This window comes from Temnothorax nylanderi, unplaced genomic scaffold (assembly GCF_030848795.1).
Source record: "Temnothorax nylanderi isolate EJ_2023f unplaced genomic scaffold, tnyl_v1.0 TNYL_tig0399_pilon, whole genome shotgun sequence".
NCBI classification, from domain to species: Eukaryota; Metazoa; Arthropoda; class Insecta; order Hymenoptera; family Formicidae; genus Temnothorax; species Temnothorax nylanderi.
The window spans coordinates 77,368-104,100 of NW_027249461.1; the positions used below are offsets into that span (position 1 = coordinate 77,368).

The 26,733-nt window shown below is 35.3% G+C and overlaps 1 pseudogene; it reads right to left on the minus strand.

Annotated features, from left to right (window-relative positions):
* Window positions 1-26,733, minus strand: part of LOC139782259 (uncharacterized) — a 79,535-nt pseudogene that overhangs the window by 17,223 nt on the left and 35,579 nt on the right.

Sequence of the window (26,733 nt, forward strand, 5' to 3'; positions counted from 1 at the left end):
CGGCGGAATCTACTGTCTCCACGCGTACACTTTCCACGTGAGACGAGTTGCCACATGGTTTACAACTTTTCACGCGTGGAAAGTTCACGCATGTAATCAAAAACATCCACATCCCGTCATGGCTGCATTAATAAGCGTCCACAACGCGTTGTGGCATTTTCACATTGCCGCTGGATGGGCAGTGTTAACTTTGCCCACATCAAACCGGGCAATGTCCGCTAATAAACTACTTTGCCCAGTCGCGTTGTGCAATGCTGACATTGCCCGGGCAATGCCGCCACTGCACACCATGCGGACTTTGCCCGTAACATATATAATTATAATGTAATTTATAAATTATTTATAAATTAATTTTAGAATTATTATTTGATCTTTTTATATAAAAAGTATAAATAAACACTACATAAATTTAAATAATAAAATAGTTTTATCAACATTTAAATTTATGTCTATAGCTTATTATTAGTTATGCTCGTACAAGTAAAAAATTTAAAAAGAATAAAATTATTTAGATTTACACAAAAACATTTGGCGCGCCCTTTTTATGCTACTCGACATATGCTGCAAACATATTTGTAGCAAAAAAATTAGAAACTTGCACATTGCTTCCTCATTATTACAGATAGCTACCATTGCTCCTATTTTATTTCGCTCACAAAGCTCCTCTTATGAGTGATCAGGAAGCAATGTGCAAGTTTCTAATTTGTACACTATTTTTAATTTTAAATTTAATCCTATTATGAATTGATAGAGGGTCAACTTAGTAGCACAAGTGGAGTTTTACAATCGACGCAGTGTCAAATCAATGTTGACTTTGGGAGTTCAGGCTACATGGTCCATATATGGACTTCGCATATGGACCTTTAATCGCGTATAAAGTTGGGTCTAATCAACCAAATCTTAAAGAATTGTATATGAAATAGGGGTAGAAAAGACTGAAGAATATAATAGAATTATAAATAGCTTGATATCTCAAAATTGGCGGAAGTTAGAGCAACCACGGACATTTCTTAAAAAATTCAAAATTTTATAACGAAATAACCCTTTTACCGATTATCTCCAAATTCAATACCAACCTTCCTTTAATGATACTCTATATAAAATTACATGTATAACTTATACATGTAACTTTTTAAGCAAAAATCGGTAACGTCTTTAGCGATCCTCGCCAAATTCAATACCTTCCTTAAATGATAGTCTATCCATCAAATAACACACATTTTTTAAGCAGAAATCGGTAACCCTTTCACCGATCCTCATCAAATTCAATAATTTGCACACTTTTTTAAATTTTAATTTAACCGTTTTATGAATTGATAGAGGGTCAGCTTAGTAGCACAAGTGCGGTTTTACAATCGACGCAATGTCAAATCGATGTTGACTTTGGGAGTTCAGACTACATAGGCAAAAAATCGGTAATACCTTCACCGATCCTCGCCAAATTCAATAACAACCTACTTTTGATGATATTATACCCATAAAAAATTGATATCTCCTTTGCGGAAATTAGAGTAATCACGTAGAATTTTTTTAGACAGAAATCGGTATAACCCCTACAACGATCCTCCTCAAATTCAATACCAACCTTCCTTTAATGATACTCTATATAACAGTACATGTATAACTTATATACTTTTTAAACAGAAATCGGTGACTCATCGCCATCAATCCTCGCCAAATTCAATACCAACCTTCCTTAAATGACTTTCTTTAGCGATACTTTATATAAGATTGCATATATAACTTATACACTTTTTAGGCAAAAATCGGTAACTTCTTCAGCGATCTTTGCCAAAACTTTATCCATAAAAAGAAATTCAGCTTGATATTTCAAAATTTGCGGAAATTGGAACAATCACGTAGATTTTTTTAAACATTATTCCAAAAATAATATATTTAAATCGACAATCTTTATTATTAGCAATTTTTCTAATTCTATTACATTTTTTAGTTCTTTCATATATAATTCTTTAAGATTCGGTCAATTAATTCCCGAAAAATTAGAAAAATTACGCAACCGGTTTAAACAAAATCGGTAACAAAAAATTAACCCCACCACCGCCATTCCCGGAAATTTCTACCCATATTTCATATACAATTCTTTAACATTCGGTCCATTAACGAATGAGTAGTTCGCGGTCAGACATACAGACAGCTTAGACGTCAGGTACTTATATATGACTAGATTTTTCGCCCGCGTTTCGCGCGGGCTCAAAATCTATTCCTCTCTCCCCAAACTCACTCATTAATTAGGAGCACCAAAGATATTCTTTCTCCTCAAACTCTAACCTACATCTTCGAATTCTTTTTTAATAAATAATAAATAATAGATAATATTATAGATGCAGATTAGCATATTGTCAAATATTTCAAAAATGTAATCCCCTAATATTGAAGTCTTTAAATTTTACTTTGGCTCGCGCCTCGCGCGTTTTCACCCTTCACTGACCCGCCATTATTGGCTCTCTTTCATTTTTTCTCATTTTATTTTTTTCTGTTTCTCCTTTTTTTATTTTGTTTAAGAATTCTACCGGGTTTATAGTTTTACATTTGCTGCCTTTCTGTTCTAATATCAATTCATTTATTCTTTTTTTTCGCCCGCGCTTTGCGCGCTTTTACCTTCCACTACCCTTAGGAAAATTTACTTAAAGTTTTTTAAAGTTACTTAAAGTATTTTAAAGTATTATAAAGTATACTAGCCGTAATAATAGTATACTAATAGTATTAGTATAATAGTAGACTAATAGTATACTGACAGCCGAGCGTAAAGTTTTCTTTAAGTTATTAACCTCAATAAAAACTTTATAAGCAAGTCGCAAATATACTTTAAATTTACTTTTAACAAACGTAATACTTATAAATATACTTTAAATTTACTTTTTATAAAGGTAATACTTAAAGCTGATTTTAACTTATGCGTGTTGTTTCAACAGTATACTTAAAAAGACAAGTTCCCTTTTTCACCACACTTGCACCACACGAGACATTAAGAAATATTATATCATATATCCAATTCAAAATTTTATTACTCTTTTTAAACTGAATTTGTTTCTTAAGATAATTTTTGGAAAATTATATATTTGCGCTGGTTATGACATATGTAGACTATATATAACACTTACATCAAATTAAGAAGTAGTCTACCACGTAAGGCAGTTGGCTCACGATCCAGAAGTCGCGAGTTCGAATCCCACCAAGGTAAGTGTGTTTTTCAAATACGAGAAAATATTTATAATCATAGACTGCATCTTAAGAAACAAATTTAGTTATAAAATAGTAATAAAATTTCGAAATAAATAATTTTTTTTTATTCCGGGTGAATATCGGAAATCAGTGTCCTCTAGTATTAAGAGGACTGCAATCTTAAGTCTAGTGTCTCATGGTTAGAGGATATTCCTCTAGATTTTAAAATATCTTCTTGAGACCGTATTTCAGAGGAAAATCCTCTAAAATCAAGCGGGAGCCACTAAATGACAGAATATTTTTTTTGGGGTGATTAATAGTAATTGCATGAGTTAACTTAAAGTAACCTTTAAAGTATATTATAGAAATACTTAAAGTTTGGTTCGAAATCACTTCTAGTTTATCAATAGTTTATCAATAGTTTATCAATAGTAATTTTTTTGGTAAACTTTCTAGTTTATTTTAAGTTTTTTTAAGTAAATTTTCCTAAGGGTAACCCGCCATTATTGGCTCTCATTTATTTTTGTCTCCATAATTTACAAAATTTCTCGATATACCACTTTTTTGGTAAAAGATGTATTTTTTCCCTCAATTAAATGTTCTTGTTTGTTGGTTTCTTCTATTTTTATTTTTACACTTCCTCTTTTTGTTGCTCTTGAAAATGCTACATAGAGTTGTCCATGTGCGAATACTGTATTTCGTAGATATATCCCTATCTTTTTTAATGTTTGTCCCTGGGCTTTATTTATTGTCATTGCAAATGCGACACGTATTGGAAACTTAAGTCGCCTTTTAAGCTTAAATGTTCAATATCACTTGGTATGAAATCGATTCTTGGTAGGAAGACAATTTCTCCTCTTACTGGCCCTGTCATAACCTCCGCATGAATCAGGTTTGGTTTCAGTTCTCTTACGATCAATCTTGTTCTATTGCATAATCCTTTCTTTGAATTTATATTCCTTAAAAGTATTATTGTGGCACTCACTTTTAATTTTAGTCGATGAACTGGCATTCCACTTGGTGTCCCGAGTCGAAATTTTGATCCTACTTTCAACCTCAGTATTCAGTTTAACGTCTACTTTGGTACTCTGAAGCCTCCGAGTTGAAATTTTGGTCCTACTTTCGACCTCAGATTCAACTTAACGTCTACTTTAGTACTCTGAAGTCTATAACAACCTCTATTGATTCTATTTAACCTACAGCTACTACTTAAAACCTATAAATTTTATTTTGATGGATTGGTACTCATCCTACTGTGATACTTCTAAATTTTTCTTAATCTTTTGTAATATAAATTAAATATAGTTAATCAAAACTTTCTTCTTTTTTAAATTATTTTTGAATTTTTTTACAATAAAATAAAATAAATATAGAAATTTAAATATATTAAAATATGTAATATTATAAGAAAGACAAGCAAAACGTATTAGTTTTTATAAAACAGAAATATTTTATTATATAAAATTATTGAAGACATAATTATTATAACAATTTAAGAATTGCAGGGAGAATTTCTGATCGTTAAGTTAACATCATTATTCAAGTTCTTGTTGATTTACAGGAATACCTACATACATTTCATTATTAATAATCATGTGAACACAAGGTGCAACAATATTGTCAATAGGAATTAATTCAATATTATTTTGTACGTGACATTTATGTAAAAAAGTATTGCTATCGTATATAAAATTATCTCCTTCAACATGTAATATATAGTCTGTTATAATTTTTTTAATTACAGCGTAATGATCTCCATTACATCGACAAAGTCTTATGCAATTACAATTACTAATTTTAATAAAATAAATTGATCCTAATAGAAATAGATTATTGTTTACATATTGAATAATATAAGATTGAGTTTCTAAATTTCTTTGGTATGTTTGTGATATGTATAATTTCCCATTTTTTAATAAACGGAAATATTTATGAATTACTACATTTTCAGGAATTCGAAGATTACGTAATATATTAATGAGATCATTGGGTATTAATGGTATAATTTGATATGTACCGACACTAAAAGAACTTTCGGAAACTCTTTCAATAATTTTAACCTGTTTTTTTCGATTTACACAAAAATCTCGGATAGGACCTTCAAGTACTTCATCTATTAATCGTATCATTTTAATATAGCGATCATGAGATTTAGCAATTTGTGTATCAATGTGGCCTGTTCCATGAATTAATTTCAATAATTGACCATTAATATTTTCATATTCGAAACACGAAAACGCCCATAATGGTCCAAGTCTTTTTACACAGTCTGCTAAACGAAGCAATTGATGTATGTTAATTGAACAAAAATTTAAACCATATAATATTTCAAACTCTCTAACGAATTTTTTAAAAAAATTTTCAGTTACATTTATCATTAACGAAGTAATTTTTTCACTATTGAGTATAGTTATTGCTGTTACTAAGAGAAGATAATGTTCAAAATAGTCTTGTCGCATTACACCTTTAAGTACAGGAATAGAATAAAAAAAATACCACATTTTAAATTCTGATGCTTTCCAATGAAGTAACTCATCGATGGAACACCCCAAAAAAAATACTCTACTGATAAGTGGGGAATTCCTCTTGACACTTCCTCTAAGCAAAAAATCTTACATGAAGCATATTTTTCTTTAAGTAAGCCGTATTACTTTATAAAAGAGTGGATGCGTGAGATATAATCAAGAGTAAATTCCTCTATAGCAAATTCTACTATAATAATCCGAATAGCCTCTTAAAATAAGAGGATATGCAAGATATTAGTGGCACGCGCGTAATTCATAAATATTTCCGTTTATTAAAAAATGAGAAATTATACATATCACAAACATACCAAAGAAATTTAGAAACTCAATCTTATATTATTCAATATGTAAACAATAATCTATTTCTATTAGGATCAATTATTTATTTTATTAAAATTAGTAATTGTAATTGCATAAGACTTTGTCGATGTAATGGAGATCATTACGCTGTAATTAAAAAAATTATAACATGGCGTAACGATATACGACAGTCATAATCAGTGGACGTAAGTAACACACAAGCTTTGGCGTATCCTGACTGTTAAAATACACCAAAGCTTATGCGTTACTTACGTCTACTGACTATGACTATTTATGAGGGACGCCATAAGAAGGTTCCTTATTTGGTTCTAGTGAGGCCCTTGTAAATTTTTGATAAGGATTGTTTGAACTTTATAAATAGGGAGACCGGGGCCTAACCGTCGCCGGGTCTAAACGAGTCAAATCAATATCTCGGAACCTGTATATTGTGCGAACTCGCTATTAACGTTGTAAACGCTGCTTATGGTACCCATGTAACCAACGGAGTTTCGGCAGGTTATCTGCCGTGTTATGATTTTTTACGAGGGCAAACGTGTTTTCGGAAGGTGAAAGTGAAATTTTCTGCGCGTGGAAATTTTGTAATATCTGCAATATATTTGCTCTCCAATCTCAAGTACATGATTATAAAGAGTAATGCATGCTGAACACGAATCCAGTGTAGTTTTTTTCATTATCGTTGATGTCTAATATTTCGTGGGCGATCAAACCTGAAACTTGTGCTTGGGGCCTATCCGTCAGTAAGCACCCGGGATTTATCGTCAGTCTCGTCACTGTGGCGCGCCGGGCGCACGACTTCGGCTCACGGCGATTCAGGTTAGGTTTCCCTCGAGCGTGACTTCTGTCTTCCCTTGCACGTGCGTCAGTTTGTATAGGAGGGAAATAGTACGCACGTATCGTCGCAAAAACGGGTGTTTTGGCCGACCGAAAGATGGCGGACCGTTGTTTTTGAGATCGCTCGCGCTCACGGCACGTCGGCGAGGTACGGCGAGGCACGCACGGCTCTGAGATCCCCGCATTTCCGCGCGAGAGTTGACATGCCGCGCGCGCGGTAGATCGTCGTTGTTGGTCGTTGTGTCAGTGACAGTCGCGCGTGCGACCGCATCGTCCAGCGTTCGCACGTCTCGGCGTCATTGTCGCCGCGGCGTTGTAGTGGTGGTGGTATCGGTGGTTGTCGTCATCGTCGTCGTCGTCGTCGTCGTCGTCGTCGTCGTCGTCGTCGTCGTCGTCGCCGGCGTTGTAGTGGTGGTGGTGTCGGTGGTGGTCATCGTCGTCGTCGTCGTCGTGGTGGTCATCGTCGTCGTCGTCGTCGTCGTCGTCGTCGTCATCGTCGTCGTCGTGGTGGTCGTGGCCGTCGTCGTCGTCGTCGTCGTCGTCGTGGTGGTCGTGGCCGTCGTCGTCGTCGTCGTCGGCGCGTCGAGGAATCGGCGCGAGGACGCCGTCGAGTCGGTAAAATGGTCGCGCTCCACCGCGAGCTTTTCTAACCCCCCTGTCGCTATTTATCGCTCCCCCGCGAGAAACGCGGCTTGATTAGGTTGCTCGAGGGTCCGCGCTGATCCTATGGCACCGGAACGCCGTCACGCGTGTTCCCCGTGGTTGCCCGCGTTGACATATGACGTGCCGTTGGGGAGTTTACGATTTGGTTAACCTCTGTATTCACGGTGCCTAAATTGTTTTATGGAATAAGTAAAACAATTATTTTTAATAATTTTTATATTTTTCTCTTAAAAACAATTATTAACATGTATCCTATCATTTTTCGGGCTTAGATGTATGTATATGTGTTGAAAATGCAAGTGTGACGGGATAAAACCCTGGGGGGTGTGACGGTTAAACCCCGGCATTTTTGAGATTTCAATTTTTGCACCGTTGTCGTGTTTTTGCTCTATACCGGTTAAACAAAGCGACGTAGATAAAAATTTCCTTAATAAATTTTGTAGCTAAAGGTTCACTCTTTACAGTGGTATACCACATTTAACTTCAATTATTTATTTTCTTGTAAAAATCGGCAACCGAAAAAAAACTGACGGTTAGGCCCCGGTCTCCCCTATACTTTTTTTCATAAATAATTTACGAACACAAAATTCGTAATGAGCCGGCACTGGTTTCTGACATTCACCCGACATTAAGAAATATTAGATCATATTCCAATTCAAATTTTATTACTCTTTTTAAACTGATTTGTTTCTTAAGATGATTTTTGAAAAATTATATATTTGCGCTGGTTATGACATATGTGACTATATATAACACTTACACTAATTAAGAAGTTTCTACCACGTAAGGCATTTGGCTCACGATCCAGAGGTCCCGAGGTCCCGAGTTCGAATCCCACCAAGGTAAGTGTTTTTTTTCAATACGAGAAAATATTTATAATCATAGACTGCATCTTAAGAAACAATTTAGTTAAAAAATAGTAATAAATTTCGAAATAAATATTTTTTTGTCGGGTGAATATTCGTTTTTCCTCTAGCATTAAGAGACTGCAATCTTAATGGACCTGATCATCCAGAGGACCTGGAGGCTTTTACGAGCTTTACTGAAGTCCTCTTTAGAACCTACAAGCGGCATTTTGTGCGTTTTCTGCTATCTTAGAGACGCTAAGTAGGACTAAAGTTTCCGTGTAAATTAAACCTACATTGATCCTCTAGCATCTACAGATGTTAGAAATTCAGGTCGAAAATAGGTCTAAATTTTCGACTCGGGTCACACTATTTAAAACTCCGTTGAAATTCAATGTTCCTGTTCTTCTTTACTCTCAATAGAGTCAATGTAGAGATATTCCTTTTCTTCTCCTTCCACTAAACTAAAATGTTGTCATTAACTTTAAATGTGTCTCATTTTTTGGACAAAGGATCGCTCTATCTGGATTCTCCTTATTTCTTCCTCAATTTATTTTTTCTCCAAAAAATCTCTGTAATTAGTGACCTTTACATAAAAATTCATGTGGAATTTCTATTGTATCTTGTAGTCCATCTGTATTCGTTTAAGTTACCCTCTTCCTAATTCCATTAGCCAATTGCAAATTCTCTTTCCTCCCCTGTTCTCATATTTTCCTTGAGCTTAATTTGAATTACTTTCTTCCATATTGGGTTGTGTTTTACAGTTGACTCAATTATGGGGCTATTCTGTTTGCATGAGCCACTACGGGTAAATTCTGTCTAAAGTCTCCTGCAAAAAGAATTACTTTTGCTCCAAATGGTTTTGTATTCCTGATCAGATCTCTTAATAATTTATCGACTGCTGTTAGAGCCTGTCCTACAGTCATGCTCACTTTATCCCATATTATTAGTTTTGCAGAGATTAATTTTTTGCTTCCTGCGTGTTTCCTCTGATATTTGATTTTGTTCTCTCATCTATTGGTATTGTTAGCTTGAACAGACTGTGATATGTTCTTCCTCCCTTTCGAAGTGTTGCTGCTATGCCTGTTGACGCACATGGTAAAACCACCTCGTTTCTTACTCTGATTACACTTAGTAATGTATTAAACAGGTATGTTTTTCCACTTCCAGCAAATCCGTCTATAAAAAATAACCTTTTGACTTCATTCTCATTTCAATTGCTCGCATTACTAAATCGTACACGTGCTTTTGCTCTGCATTTAATGTCGATAATAAATCTTCTCCTCTACTTCTTTCTTCATCTAAATTATATTCTATTTTGGTAATTTTCACTGGCTTCGGTTTTGGCAATTTGAAGTTTACGCAGCTAGTTCCATTATTTTTCATAATTTCCTCGATATAATTCATAGCTATATTTTCTGGATTATCCATATTTCTGTGTACATAATCTTCAATCATGGCGTCTAAATATTTATTCCAAAGTGTTGGTACATCTGTAGGTGTTCCAAATATGCAAATATAGACAAATAGCTCTCTAATCTGTGCAGGCATTTGGCTCTCTTTCGCTTCCTCTAGCGTTTTGTCCCATTGATCGTCTGATTCTATCAAATTCCTTGTTTTTACCGCATTCTTGAACGTCTCATAAAGAACTCCGTTGACAGTTCTCAGATCCTCATAACATTTAGCTCCCACAACATGTAGGAGAAGCAGTTGTAGATAATATCTTTCATCATCTTTTATGCTCACTGTATATAGTCTGGAAATGATCTTTTCCATTCCTTTTTGACGTAGTTTCCATTTTGTTTTCTTTCTTTTTATACACATATTGTGACGAAATCTCTGTGTATAATAAATGCCTCGCTCTTTCATCATCTTGATTCAATTTAAACTAGAGCTCGGAAAAAGAAACGGGTACCCGGGTATTCGGGTACCCGCCCGTTCGCCCGTTACCCGTTGTATACGGATCTGGACCGGTTCCACGGGTACCCGTATCGATTCGGGTACCCGCTACCCGTATCGATTCGGGTACCCGCTACCCGTATCAATACGGGTACCTGTTATACCCGCGTCAGTACGGGTACCCGTATCGAGGCGGGTATAACAGCGTATGCTACAGATATCTGCGTATTACACGGAGACGCGTATACGCAAAGTAATAAAATATAAATTCTCACACGCTTCAAAAATATATAAAATATATGAAAGAATGCTTTTATTAACCCTCCGTTTTTTCGGTACCTTCTTAGTGCATACGTAAGTCTGTCATGTCCAACGTTATTTTCCCTACCTTAAAGTATTTTAAAAAATCTGAAAAAATTTACAAAACATCTGTCTACATTGTAGTTGACAATTTTATAATTTTTTGATAAACATTTGTTTATTTAATGTTTGATTTTTAATGAACTTTCAATAATATTAGCAAAGTTATTACTTACAAAAAAGATTATGTCTAGTGCATACATGGGTCTGAGACGTCTGTGCGAGACTTGACTTGCTCGGTATTCGGCGATATATTGATCTTTCGCAATAGCTCTGGGTCCCTCTTGAATCCCTTTTCCCACTTACTTTTTTAGAAAGGGAGGCAGGCTTGCCAGTTTTACAGTTACGAGCAGATATTATTTTGGCTCGGACGCCGTAGACCCACGTACACGGAGGGTTAAATATGCATTACACATTATGTGGATAAATAGGTATATGTGTGTAATTATATTTGAAATTTCTATAAATTGTTTTACGTGTAATTTTATATATTTTCTTATTTTACATGCATATATATCTTTCTAAAACTAGTAATATAATTATGTATGATATATACTATCATTATTTTACACAGGGTTGCCCCGGGTTTACCCGACAAACTGCGGGAGCATATTCTACAAGTGAACATAAGAAAAAAATATTATATGAAGTTTGGCTAGAAATGCTTTATTATAAACAAAGTTATAAACAAATATTGAAACGGAACATGAAATAGGTAAAATTATTACCTATTTGATGACTCTTATTTTTAAAGTTCCCCATAAGTAAAAATCAAGAGGCGTTAATTTGGCGATCTCGCCAAATTTAAGTCAGATGAGGTGTCAGAGAACCATTTTTACCTATTTCATGTTCCGTTTCAATATTTGTTTATAACTTTGTTTATAATAATATAATTACTAAATTAATTTAGCGCCGACTTAAAAAATTGAAAGTAATTCTTAAAAGTATTATTAATTTTGCGCCGATTTCAAAAAATTGAAAGGGATTCTTAAAAGTATTATTTCATACTATTTAAAGCTTTCTTCAATTTTTTTTAAATTTTTTAAATACTTTTTAGAGTTTTTTTTTTAAGTCGGTTCTATTTAAACAAAAAATTTTTATTTTATACTTTTTTAGTGCTTCAAAATTAATATGAATAAAAAATAATAATTTATTAGTTGCTTATAATTATTATCGCATATTTCCTTATTGCTCCGTACCCTGATGTTCTAACACGACATTTTATGAACTAAAACCTTCCTACGGGATTGCTCTATAGAACAGTGAAAACCGCATCCAAATCCGTCCAGTAGTTTCAGAGAAAATCGCGGACATACATACATACTCGCTGAATATAGAACCTCCTTTTTAAGGTCGGTTGAAAAATCTACGTAATTGCTCTAATTTCCGCAAATTTTGAGGTATCGAGCTAAGTTTTTTTATGGACAGAGGATAGAGTATCATTAAAGGTAGGTTGGTATTGAATTTGGCAAGGATCGGTGTGAAGGGGTTACCCATTTCTGCTTAAAAAGTGTATAAGTTATATACATGTATTTTATATAGAGTATCATTAAAGGAAGGTTGGTATTGAATTTGGTGATGATCGGTAAAAGGGTTATTTCGTTATAAAATTTTGAATTTTTTAAGAAATGTCCGTGGTTGCTCTAACTTCCGCCAATTTTGAGATATCAAGCTATTTATAATTCTATTATATTCTTCAGTCTTCTACCACCATTTCATATATAATTCTTTAAGATTTGGTTGATTAGATCTAGCTTTATACGCGATCAAAGGTCCATATGCGAAGTCCCATCATGGACCATGTAGCCTGAAACTCGCAAAGTCAACATTGATTTGACATTGCGTCGATTGTAAAACCCCACTTGTGCTACTAACAATAAGCTGACTCTCTATCAATTCATAAAAAGGTTAAATTTAAAATTTTAAAAAGTGTGCAAATTAGAAACTTGCACATTGCTTCGCTATCATTACAGATCGCTATCATTGCTCCTATTTTATTTCGCTCATGAAGCTTCCTCTATGAGGAAGCCAAACTAATAAATACTAATAATTATGCATCAAATAAAATAGGAGCAATGATAGCGATCTGTAATGATGAGGAAGAATGTGCAAGTTTCTAATTTTTTTTTACAAGGGCTATGTTGAACATATAATCATATAGATATTACTTATTCTTATTCTATATTACAGTGTTGAGATGAAGAGGAACAAAGGCAGGCGTCCGACGATATTTTAAAGAATTAATATGTTTTTAAGAATATTTTAAATTATCACACACACACACACACACACACACACACACACACACACACACACACACACACACACACACACACACACCACACACACACACACACACACACACACACACACCACACCCACACCCACACCCACACCCACACCCACACCCACACCCACACCCACACCCACACCCACACCCACCACACAAACACAAACACACACACACACACATAATACATATCTATACATATGCGGCATTCCATGCCAAATCGACCTGGGTTTGACCCTCGACCTCTCGGATTTGGTCGGCGATTTTTTATGTTATTGTTCCAACTCTAAAATGCACTCAGAATTTTTTTTAGATTCTTTTTTATAAAATTAATTTAGTTATAATTTTTTAAACCGACATATTGATGGCCACAATTTAAAAATCTGAAAAAATTCTCAAAAATCCTGTGTCAGATATCAAAATTTTTAAGTCTTGACCCAAAGTGGGCTGGCGTTTGCTTCTAATTTTTTCGAGCTTTTTTCGAGCGTGTTTCGAGTTTTTTTCGAAAAAAATATTGAAAAAAATTAGAAGCAGACGTTAGTCCACTGTAAGCTGCTGCTTAAACATTTTTATATACAACACAGAATTTTTCAGAATTTTTTCAAATTTTTTGAAGCGATTTTCCAAAATGAAAAAAATCGCGTTGGAAAAATCTTGATGATGAGTTATTAGAAAAGCTGTGGAATCTCGTCCTACTTACTTGTAGGATTTGTTACTTGTAGATCTCAAGGTATCTCTCGACTCGGATGATTGTTTACTCATCGATCCACATAGTAAAAAAATCTCCATAGGATGATCTGATTTGATCCCATTTTGATCCAAACTAAAAAATCATCCGTGGAATTACTTGAGAATATCCCATATAACATTAGATATTTAGACATCCGGTCGATTTTGTTGGGATCGAATTTCGTTATTACATTCGTTGGAATATCTTGGATATCTTATAAGACATATAGGCATCCTCGGTACATCCTAAGTATATCCTCAGGTTTTATGCAGATAAACCTTGGATATCCGAAAATCTCTTGAGATTGCTATGTGGGGATATATCATACCTACTCTATTTTTCGTAGCCAATTTTCATTTTTGGGAAAGAAATATATATAATATATAATATTTGAATTTTTGAATTTTTACAGATAATAAATAAATTTACTTTTTCTTGCCGATTGTTTTGTGCTAATGTGAGCATTAATAATGTGAGAAAGTGAAAACTAGAGCAGACAATATTACGTGGAGCTAAATCTGCAAACTCTGAAAAAATAGATCGACAGAAGACTTGACAGTTCAAAATTACAAAGAAAATATACATATTGCTTTAAAAAATAATTGCAGTGCAACTACACTTACTTTTAAAAAATAAAACAAAATTGTGTTAATTAACTCAACCCAAGTGATACGTATCTTTGTGTTTCCAAGGGTTTTCCTATCAACCCAAGTGGTAGTAGTTTCAATTCTCCTTGACAAAATTATAATATTACAAAGAATCATTTTAATCACAAAAAATTAAAGAAGTAACAATAAAAATAAAAATATTTAATTAAAATAAAATAAATAATTTTTTCTTGTAAAAAAACTTGGCGCTGCTAGACCTCGAAATTTAATAAAATATTAAAATTTTTGATTAAATAAAAAAACAATAAACATAATTTAGGGAAGAATGCGACCGGAGTAAAAAAAAATATGTGACATCTTTTAATACTGCACCAATTACAAAGAGAGAATTATATATATGGAGGGGTTAAAGCCATAGTGGTGTAAGTCAATTTTTTTGACCACTTTTTTTTTCTTCTTTTTTCAACATATCTGCATGTGTAGACTGCATCTATGAACTTAACTCAATAGGTTAAAAAAAGTGACTTACACCACTATGGCTTTAACCCCTCCATATATACCCATACAGCACCAAAGCTTCCAGAAACATTTCAGAAACGTTGCAACATTGCAAGTTGCAATGTAACATTGCAGAGACAGTTCAGAGACATACAATTGCAATATTTCGCCGAAATGTTCCTGTAACGTTGCAAAAAGATTATAAAATAATTTATTGAAACTATAATACTGTACGTATAACTTAATTATATGCATGTATGCTGTTTTTTGTCTTTTTCTTAGAATCTTTGTACACAAATTGCCATAGCAATTCATGTGCGAAAACCCTTATATACGTCTTTCTAGCGTATGAGTGGACTCACTGAGATATAAGTATGTCATAACCTCTTTCTCGGCTCGCGCCAGCCGAGCGCCAAGCCAGTGCGGGCAGTGTGCACTCTAGTACTTATATCTAATAACACATGTGACTCATGTTTTCAACAAAAAGAGGAAGATGCAGGGGTACTATTTTCAACTATCTTAAACTCTAACCGACCGTTAATTTTTCAGAATAGCCAATAGAAGTCGGTACATTAAATTCTGAAAAATTAACGGTTGGTTAGAATTAACATTGGAAATACTAATGATCGTGACATGCCGATACATAATTCTTGTTCTATCTTGAAAGATCCATAAAGAAAGAGAAAGTAAGTAAAACATCAGTTATTATTCTTTTAATCTATATCATTGTGTTTTACACAATCTCATTGTTTGAAGGCCCAATTATAGGTTAGGTTATAACAGCAATAAAGTTTTAATTTTTTTTTAAACATTATTCTAAACCAGTTTTAAACCATTATTCTAGACAAAACAATAAATTTTATGTCAAAATTAGTACAAAGAAAAGTTTGTACAAATTGATATTTGTTATACTATAATTATATATACAGGGTATCTCTAAAGTCTGACCACGAAGTAAGAGGTCTCTCTTACTTCGTGAGTCTGACCCAGCTCCCTGGATCTCGAAAACGGCTTTAGATATGGAAAAATATTTCTGATAAAAGTTATAGGATATTAAGGGGGACAGATGATAAAAATATAGACTTGACTTTGAGTGACCTTTTCAAGGCCAGGTCAATATAATTGAAGTTTTCTTAAATAAAATCCCCCATTTTTTATTGCATATTTTTGTAGCCCTTGTCGAGACTTTTTCAAAATCTATATATATATATATATATATAAATGAATGTATGTATGTTTGTATGTTTGTATGTTTGTCCGCTATGCAAATCTACAGTTTTCAACCGAATCTTAAAGAATTATATATGAAACAGGGGTAGAATTTTCCGGGGAGTGCTATAGAGTGTATAGTTTTTCGTTACCGATCTTTTTGGGAACCGGTATCCGAAATTTTTCCAATTTTTCGGGAAATAATTGACCGAATCTTAAAAAATTATATATGAAACAGGGTAAATATATGTTTAAAGAGATATCCCGCGTTCATGAAAATAATGGAGAAAGTAGAATTTTCTGGGGATGGCAATGATGTGTATTATTTTTTATTACCGATTTTTTGGAAATCGGTTCCGAAATTGAATTATCTCTATATATATATAAATGAATGTATGTATGTTTGTCCGCTATGCAAATCTACAGTTTTCAAATTAGAACAACTAAATTTGGTATACTATCTCATGATACTCTAACTTAGACCGTAGACATATTTTGAGAACTGCATCATTACCGATTTTTTGGGAAAACGGTTCCAAAATTTTTTTAATTTTTGTCTGTCTGACTGCGAACTACTCATTCATTAATGGACCGTTTTTCTGGAAACCGGTGCCAAAATTTGTCTAATTTCACTGGTTTACAAAAAAAAATTTTTCTGTACATTTAATGCCACTATATTTTTCCTATGTATTTTGGCCCGCTAAACTTGAAAATCACATAGAAAAATTTTTTTATGGATTGGTTTTCGAGATATGAATTTTTGGATTTTTTTTTCGTTTTTTTCGGAGATAGCTACACATTTTAGGCCATATCTCGACTTAGAGACGTACGATTGGGTCGCACAAGATTTATTTTAATAGTTCTTTCCAGTGGCGCTCAAAGCACCGAACTCTGAAGACGGTGTACACGGAGAGAAATAGGTACCAGAGAGAAAGATGAGAGTGGTCATGCTCGCGTTTTGGCTGTACCTGAATCCTGTCGGTATGTGCACGTTTTTGTGGTTCTCTTCCGTGCTATGTCCACTATTTTGTGGTAATATCAACGATTTTGGGGTTCTCTTTCGTGTCATGTTCACGATTTTTTGGTTCTCTTCCGTTAGATTCACGATTTTTTGGTTTTATTTCCAAAGGGAATAAAAAAGCGTAGAGATAGCACGGAAGAGAACCAAGGGCCAAAATTATTTCTAATCGACGCATGTAATATTAAAATTCAATAATAAAAATAAACGAAATGAATTAAATAAACGTTTTCTATATAAATAGGGGAAAAATACAAAAACAGAGTAAAATTTGATTTTTTGTACCTTCACTCAATTGCTCATAACTCCGGTATTTATCCATAGATTTTCTTCATCAATAGCTTGTTTTTTTCGTAAAAGTACGATCTATACGTAAACAATAAGAAACTGGACATAATTTGACGTTTTCTATTTTTGCATGGCGATAGAGTAAATTTTCTATTTTTATTTTGGCCCAAAAAATCGACGTTTCTCATATATTTTGGCCCATAACACTGAAGCTACTGAACCGATTGGAAAACAATGTGAGACGCGATTGTTCGAGATTCGATTACCTTTACTATGATAGCTTGTGCGGCCCAATCGTACGTTTCTAAGTCGAGATATGGCCTAAAATGTGAAGCTATCTCCGAAAAAAACGAAAAAAAAATCCAAAAATTTATATCTCGAAAACCAATCCATAAAAAAATTTTTCTATGTGATTTTCGAGTTTAGCGGGCCAAAATACATAGGAAAAAAATATTGGCATTGAATGTACATTTTGGCTGTAAACCAGTTTTTAGAGAATGGTGTCGATGGGTTTAATTTTTCATTAATAGACCGATTTTCTTGAAAAAATGTATATGTGTTCGTCCGCTATGCAAATGTACAGTTTTCAACCGAATCTTAAAGAATTATATATGAAACAGAAGTAGAATTTTCTGGGGATAGCAATAATGTGTATATATTATTTTTTGTTAGCGATTTTTTGGAAATCGGTTCCGAAATTTATCGGGAAATATACGTAATTTTTAGGGTTCCTTTTTTCAAAAAAAAAAAAAGTTGACCACGAACTACTTATTCGTTAATGGACCGAAGATTCTTAAAGAATTATATATGAAACAGAGGTAGAATTTTATGGGGATGGCAATGATGTGTATTATTTTTTGTTACCGATTTTTCAACCGAATCTTAAAGAATTATTTTTGAAAATTGGTTCCAAAATTTTTCGGGAAATATACATAATTTTTATGGTTCCTTTTTTCAAAAAAAAGTTTCATTTTTGACAAAAATGTTTTTTTTTTTTGGGAAACCGGTTTTGGGAAACCGGTTCCAAAATTTTTCTAATGTCTGTCTGTCTGACCGCGAACTACTTATTTATTAATAGACCGATTTTTTGGAAACCGGTACCAAAATTTGTCTAATTTGTTGGGGATAGTGTCGATGAAGAATAAATTAATGAGAAAATAAAAATAAAAATAAAAAAATTAAAAAGAGGCCTTCATACAAAATTGTCTAAAAAAGGTCTCTTTTTCAAAAAAAATTTTTTGGGGGTAAATATTACTATTCGGGGAAAAAACATCGTCTACTGTCTAATAAATTAGCCCGTAGAGGGTTTTGGGAAGGGGTCGAAGCGAGGGGAAAAGGTCTGTTGGGAAAGAATGTTTATTAGCATCAGTTGCGTTTAGAATTTGATGATCAATTTAATTTGTGATATTATTCTACCCTCACAGTTTTTAAATTAGAACAACCAAATTTGGTATATTATCTCATGATACTCTAACTTAGACCGTAGAGGGTTTTGGGAAGGAGTCTGAGCCCGGGGACAAACGGCCTCCATACAAAATTTTCTAAAAAAGGTCTGCGCCTGCGCAGTAGCGTGTCGACCGTGGGTCCGCCGATCCGAGCGCTGTGTCCTGCCTCTAGCGCCGCTCCCAACTTTCGGCGCCGCTCGAACCGCTTCCGCCTCGACGCGGCTTTTTCAAACTAATCCGGCTGTCCGGGCCGTGATTATTGAGCCGGTGTTGCGTGGGCCAGGCTGGCCAGGCCATGGCCACGTCCGCCCGTAGTCCCTCGGGGTGGCGACCACAAGGCTGTGCCCTTTCTTGGGCCGTACCTCTGTATCCTGGCCTTTCCGGCAGTATGTCAGGGCGTCCCTCGGGAATCTTTGGTTTCAACTGCTGGAGCGGTCGAGTTTGTAGTCGGATTTCGGGCGGCAATGCTCGACGCTGCTTGCGGGGAGGTCCGGGCGCGACCCGACCGGCAGCCACGTCCCTCGGCCGCCTCCTTGGTCCTCCGAGTTTTCCCTCGTGGCGGCTCATGGCCGTTACATATAGATTCTAGTCACCACCGGCAATCCCCTTAAAAGAAACTTAACGACTAATTAGTAATACGCAATGGCCCTCCCCCGCTCCAAACGAGGAGGCATCACCGCACTTCCCCTCGGCCGAGCCCGTCCGGGGATCGGACGCGACTTGTCACGTCACACTGTATATGCATAAAGATAAACAAGTAAAGTTAGAGTAAATATATAGATTCATATTGACCCATTTTAATTACTCATTATTTGTATCCATAATATAGATGTATTAAGGGTCGGCAGGAGACCCAGGCAAACTCAGGTGCACTTTATGCACTAAGTGCACGTTAAACTGCACTTTAACTCCGTATTTTATTTATTATAAATTTTTAAGAGCAAAAATGCAAAATCGGGCTCTTTAGCGCACTGCATTATTATATAAAGAGTATATAAAAAAAATTCACGAATCTATGTAACTTATTTTATGAGAAATCTTGTTATTACGAATTACGGATTGGATAAGGAAGGTTGGCATTTACTTTGGCGAGAATCGGAGAAGGGGTTACCGATTTCTGCAAGAAATTTATACTTAACACTGGGAGGATCTTGTATTGACATGAATTTGTCGTTGATCCGGGGATACCGATTTATGCCTAAATAGAGTATAAGTTATACATGTATTCTTATATAGGAATCATTAAAGGAAGGTTGGTATTGAATTTGGCAAAGATCGTTGTAGGGTTAACCGATTTTTGCTTTAAAAGTGTATAAGTTATACATGTAATTTTATACAGAGTATAATTATTAAGGGGTCATCCCACTTTGACGGCCCAAAAACTAAGGCTATTTTTAACAATTTTTTTCACAGTAAATACACCATATAATAAAATGAATCTTTTTGGAATTTATTAGGGCACTCTTAAATAACACCAAAAAATTTTTGTTATAATTTAAAAAATTGTTTACTTTATCGTTTTTACAGCGTCAAAAAAAAAAGATGCAAGTCCGCTGCGTTGATCAGTTTTTTTATTCAGGCTTACCTGAAACAAAAAGTCAAAAAGATTCTTAATCTGTATGAGTGTCGCTATGTCCCGAACTAAAATCAGGTCAAAATGTTTATTTTATCTTACTTTTTACATTAAAAAATACCCCCCAAAAAAGGTGATTTTTTTCAAACTGTTCTTCAAACCGGCGCTATTTTGTTACTTTTAAACAAAAATTATTAATTGAGGTTCGGGACATAGCGACACTCATACAGATTAAGAATCTTTTTGACTTTTTGTTTCAAGTAAGCCTGAATGAAAAAACTGATCAACGCAGCGGATTTGCATCTTTTTCGACACGCCATTTTGACGCTGTAAAAACGATAAAGTAAAAAATTTTTTAAATTATGACAAAAATTTTTTGGTGTTGTGGCGGCCGAATCATAGCGCCACGGGGCACCGCGCCGCGATGCTACGCGCCTGACGAGCCGCCGCTCGGGCACGCCGCACGGCCGAGCCGCCGCACGCGCTAGCGAGTTTGCCGCGCCGCCGCTAGGCGGCTAACGCTCATGCAGTTTTGCGCGAGCCAGATTACGCTGGGGAGCTTTAAGAAAGACCACCCGCTCAGAGGACTTCAGAACCTTCTCTCGAGTTGAGACGCCTTTTTGTTCAACGGGCTATCAATCGAGATTGTAAGGTCGGAAAACAGTTCCTACGGAACTATAGAGCGAGCTCCTTGTGGGCCTCTAAATCAGAGCGAGCTTTTTAGGCCTTTGCATAACGAGGTGTGCCCCGGGCCTCTGGTGACAGAGAGAGCTCCGGGCCTTTGGTTCCAAACAACACCAGCACACTCGGCAAGCTGCCGCGCAAGAGGAAGCAACGTGGCTGTCCCGGCCACGGGCAAGCACCGGCACCAAGTCCGCTCGCTCCAAGGGCTCGGCCTTCCATCGAGCCAACGCCGGAGACGTCTCAACCACGTCTCGAAGGGAAAGTAGAATCTTTCCGAAAGTGGAAGTTAATTCCCATTAACCTGTCGGACCTGCCGGCACCACGCTTTTGGAAACAACACCTGGCGGAGATAGCCTCGCCGAAGATATTAGCCTCGCAGAAGATATTAGCCTCGCAGAAGATATTAGCCTCGCCGAAGATAATAGCCTCGCCGAAGAAGAAGTGCCAGCAAACGCAGACCGATTCCTTATTGCCACCCTCACTGGTGGTATTTGATCCACCGAGTCCGCTACCAAGTACGCCGAAGCGGATGCCCAGGACACCGGGCAAAGGCTTAATCCCTAAACGCTACACCAGGATAAGCCATCAGAGACGCTCCTTATTAAGGGAGTTATTCGGAGAGTAAAGATCTCCCTGCATAGCGCCTCCGGAGACATAACCCTCCGGGCGCCTTGCACACGTGCTTCGCACGTCGCCCCGCATCTCGCGGGGCCCCCAAAGAAATCAAAAATAAATTCACAGGTTCACCTCGGACGTCACTGGATCATAAGTTAAAATCGTGGGGCTGAGATTGTAAGTAGCACCCCACAGGTGTTATTTAAGAGTGCCCTAATAAATCCCAAAAAGATTCATTTCATTATATAATGTATTTACTGTGAAAAAAATTGTTAAAAATAGCCTAGTTTTTGAGCCGTCAAAGTGGGATGACTCCTTAAAGAAAGGTTGGTATTGAATTTTCTGATGATCTGAGAAGAGGTTACCGATTTCTGCTTTAAAAGTGTATGAAGTTAATTTTCTACCCCATATACAATGCTTTTTGTTATAAATTTACAAATATAATAAAAAAAGTGTTCAATTTAGTAGAAATTTGCAGATTGCTTCCTCAATTTGGCAAATTTCTCATAGATAAAACTTTATGAGCGAAAAAAATGATCAGGAAGCAGTTTTAGAAGAACATTTTTTGTAGATATTTGTCTGCTCTACAACTTTGATCTCTACAAAAATTTCGAAATTCATCGTATTTGTGGAGAAAAACAAATTTGTTTATAAATTGTTCATAAAAAACATACTTAGGGATAGCGGAAAATGGCGAAATTTGGATATGTTGTTCAGTATATTTTTCTGAACACAATGACGTAATAAAACCTTGTGTTGCAATTTTTTCTAGGTACCCCCTCTTTTTTCCGTATTTTGACTGGACTATTGTTAGAACTCTCCGCTCCGCTCCGCGCGTAGCCTAGTAGCTCTTGTTGCAAATATCTCAAATAATATGAGATATTTCAAAAAATTCATAAGAACATTTTTTGTAGATATTTGTCTGCTCTACAACTTTGATCTCTACAAAAATTTCGAAATTCATCGTATTTGTGGAGAAAAACAAATTTGTTTATAAATTGTTCATAAAAAACATACTTAGGGATAGCGGAAAATGGCGAAATTTGGATATGTTGTTCAGTATATTTTTCTGAACACAATGACGTAATAAAACCTTGTGTTGCAATTTTTTCTAGGTACCCCCTCTTTTTTCCGTATTTTGACTGGACTAATAGCACGTGCTCAGAAAATAGCATGTAGATAGAGAAGATCGGCAACGGTAGGCGCATGCGCAGCATGTGTGACAAGCAACAAAAGACCTGCTAATACCTGCAACAAAATGGCCCGAAGGCAACTTACGGCAGAAAACAGATGCACTTGAAGCAGGAGCAAAGAGAATAGACACGCAATGATACTCACACACACACACAGAGAGAGAGAGAGAGAGAGAGAGAGAGAGAGAGAGAGAGAGAGAGAGAGAGAGAGAGAGAGAGAGAGAGAGAGAGAGAGAGAGAGAGAGAGAGAGAGAGAGAGAGAGAGAGAGAGAGAGAGAGAGAGAGAGAGAGAGAGAGAGGGAGAGAGGGAGAGGAGAGATACTGACAGTACTAGCAATTATAAGAAAATAAGTTACAATCACTGTAAATACTATGTCAGTACTGGCAATATAATATTGGCAATATTTAATACTCGCAATACTGACAATAAAACGAATATGAGGAATTAACCAGTATTACTAGCAATACAAAAGTAATACAGTGGTAATCCTAGCAATAAAATGTGTTGTACTGCTAGAAATGGTAATCACTGTACATTTTTTTAGTAGTGGTTGACCCCATGTCTTGACCTTGACTTATGTTGTCAATGACATGACCCTGAGTAACTTTTCCTTATACTTTAATCGTCGGTCATCGCTTATTTAAAAGTTATAAACAAAAAAGGTTGTGAAATATACAAGTTTCTGTCAGTGCTAAAAGAAGTAATTTGCTGATATGTGTATATAGACAGTATACATGTAGGCGGGGGAGGGGCTACCGCTCCTCTCCCGTAGGCAGGAATGGGTGGAAGTGGACGTTGGTTCGCGTGAAAAGTTGAAAACCTCCACTGTACAATGCTAGACTTCGTTTCGCCTTATAAGCAAAGGTGGGGTGGGGTGGGATGGATCTCGCTTTTCATGAAAAGTACAATGCTGTTCAGAGAACCATCCACACGAAGCGATCCGATCCACCCCACTCCGTCCCACTTCTGCTTACAGGGGAAAACGAGGTTTATCATTGTACGGTTCGGGTTTTCAACTTTCCATGCGAACCGAGGTCCACCCCCACCCACCCCTGCCTACATGTGTACTGTCTATACACACATATCAGCAAATTACTTCCTTTAGCACTGACACAGCAAATTACTGACACAAACTGTTATATTTTTTATTTATATTTGTTCATAACTTTTTAATAAACATTAACGATTCACTGCTTTAAATGACTTTCCTTTGTACATACATGTACTATTTCCACATACATATTGGTTGTATATGCCTTTTAATACTTAAAACTGCTATGTTTTTTAAACTTTTTTTGTTAATAATTTTTTAATAAAGAACAAGCGACAGTTAAAACCTTTTGAAGATTATTCAGGAGAGTACTCTCTACAATATATATGAAGGAGAAGGTTATTGAGAGGGGGAATTCGTAAGGGTAAATATTTACCCTAGATTTTTAATCATATTTTTATTATATTTGATTTCAACGATTGATACTAATATTTATAATTATCAAAAAATAATATATTAACCCAATTGTCTTTGAACCAGTGTTTTATATAAACACTGATTCAAAGAAGCATAAAATTTCTAATAAAGTATTTATAAAAATTCGAACATACATTTTTGATCAATAAATTTTTTTTATTTACTCGAGTCGACCAAATGAAAACCAAAAAAAAATATTACAGTTTGCGGCAATTTTATGTTGATCTTTCATCTCTTCGCGGATCGGTCGCCGTTGCGGCCATTTAGCGGTAATCGCAGTGCAATCGGAGAAAGAACAACAGACTCGACGAAAACGATCTGAAATGCAAATGTGCAGCCGGCCTTTTTGTCGGGCGGATCACAAAAGATTCGCGATTTCCGATTCAAATGCGAGTTGTCACCATTCCTGCGCGCGCATGTGTATTCGAAAATAAAAGACAGTACAATGGCTGCGGGATAGCTAGACGATCCTTAGTTACAACATCGGAACGATATTCTTTGTGAATTTTAAAATGAGAGAACGCAGAATCAAATTAGATATAAAACGATAAAGGAGGATGTTAAAAATAAGCTATTTTTGGTTCACTGACGGAACCTTAACTAATCATTGGAAACTATTTTCGAGATTTTCTAGAAACTGAAAATAACAATTATTTGTTCGCTAGGTTCGAGGAAAGTTATGAAAATCAGGATTTATTATCGATTGTTGAAATGATCATGTAAAGTGTTTTAAGCTTTGTACCTTATGGCATGTCTTTAAGATAAAATTAATTGCATATTTGTTGAACATGTGTTGGAAGGTGAGTAGTAAATGTAGAGAAGATTATTTTCTCGTTTATACAATGTTTATGTGTTGTAGGTACATACATGCAGAGAGATCCGGAAGAATCCAACAATGTGATAGCATTCTTCTCCAAGTTAGGATTCATGTCATCTTATGAGAAACATATACTTTTATATTCTTATTGATAAATCTAAACTGGTTTATTTAGCATAACTGATTATACGTGCACTTGCAAAGTAGACCTGCGTGTGGTGATTGCTGCTTTCACATTACGATAATTATTTGATATTTTGGATTTGCTTAGAATCAACTATCTGTTAAAGTTCTTGTAAAATACTTGAATAAATTTTTTACAAACGAAATCTACTAAAGTTCTGACGATAGCGACGAATGTGAGTAAAGCAAAGAAGAATGAGACAGAGAGGAAAAGGGGAAAATGGAAAGAAATAGGTAGAGAAGAAGAGAGACAGAAACGGAGAGCTAAAAATGGAGAAAGAAAGAAAGTGTGCGCGTCTGCATGCAGGCAGCAAACACACACACACACACACACACACACACACACACAAACATAGGACCAAATTCCCTCACGTCCTTGTTCGTGGTCCTGGATTCAGCTAAGAGAGGAAAAATGCACATTTTTCATATTATCTATATATCTCTACAATACACACACACATATATATTATGGAAATCAAATTCTTTACATTTACTACTCATCTTTCAACACAAAAATGTGCAGTTGATTTTATTTTAAAGACATATCAAGGTATAAAGCTTAAAAAAAAATCATTTTAACGACTATTTCAACAATTGATAATAAATCTCGGTTTTTATAACTTTCCCCAGACTTGGTGGACAAATAAGTGTTATTTTCTGTTTCTAGAAAATCTCAACAACACAGTTTCCAATGATTGCTTAAGGTTTCGCAGTAGGCAAAAATAGCTTGTTTTTTAAAGTCTCAAAGTCCTGAGCAGAACAAGTAGCGATGATTGAAATGACATTAAAGTGATTCTTTTAATAATCATTTTGGAGTCATTTTGACGTCATTATGACTTCTTGTTTTGCTTGAGGTGTGCAATAGTTTTCAATTGCCAAATTATAAGCATTATTAAACATATGAAAGAAGATATGAGATTCTTGTATAGAAATTATTACTATTACAAATTATTATTGTCACGTACATACAGGGTGTTTCGAATATTATGTCAGAGATTTTAAGGGCGTATTCTAGGGATCAAAACAAAAAAAAAGTTCCTATAAACATGGGTCCAAAAATGCTTTCTCTCCGAATTATAGGGCCAGTTTCACCAATGTCGATTAATTGTAACTTTCGATTAAACTCACTCTTCATCTCTTTCTGTTCCCCTTAGAAAAGTGAGTTTAATCGAAGGTTACAGTTAATCAGAGATAATAAAACCGGGTCATTGTCCCTTAAAGTCGAGGGAAAAAAATTGTTGAAATTTTTTATAGCGTAATAATTAATAGTATTTTTGAACCCATGTTTATAGAAACTCTTTTTCTTATTTTGACCTCTAGAATACGCCCTTAAAATATCTGACATAGTTTTAGAAACACCCTGTATATGCACACAGAAAAATATCGTTCTGCAGCCAAGAAAAGCAATTACTCATTTTATTTTATTTGGTTTGAGTAATAGTTTTCTTCAACAAAGAATATTTTCTTAATATTAGTTTTAAGATAT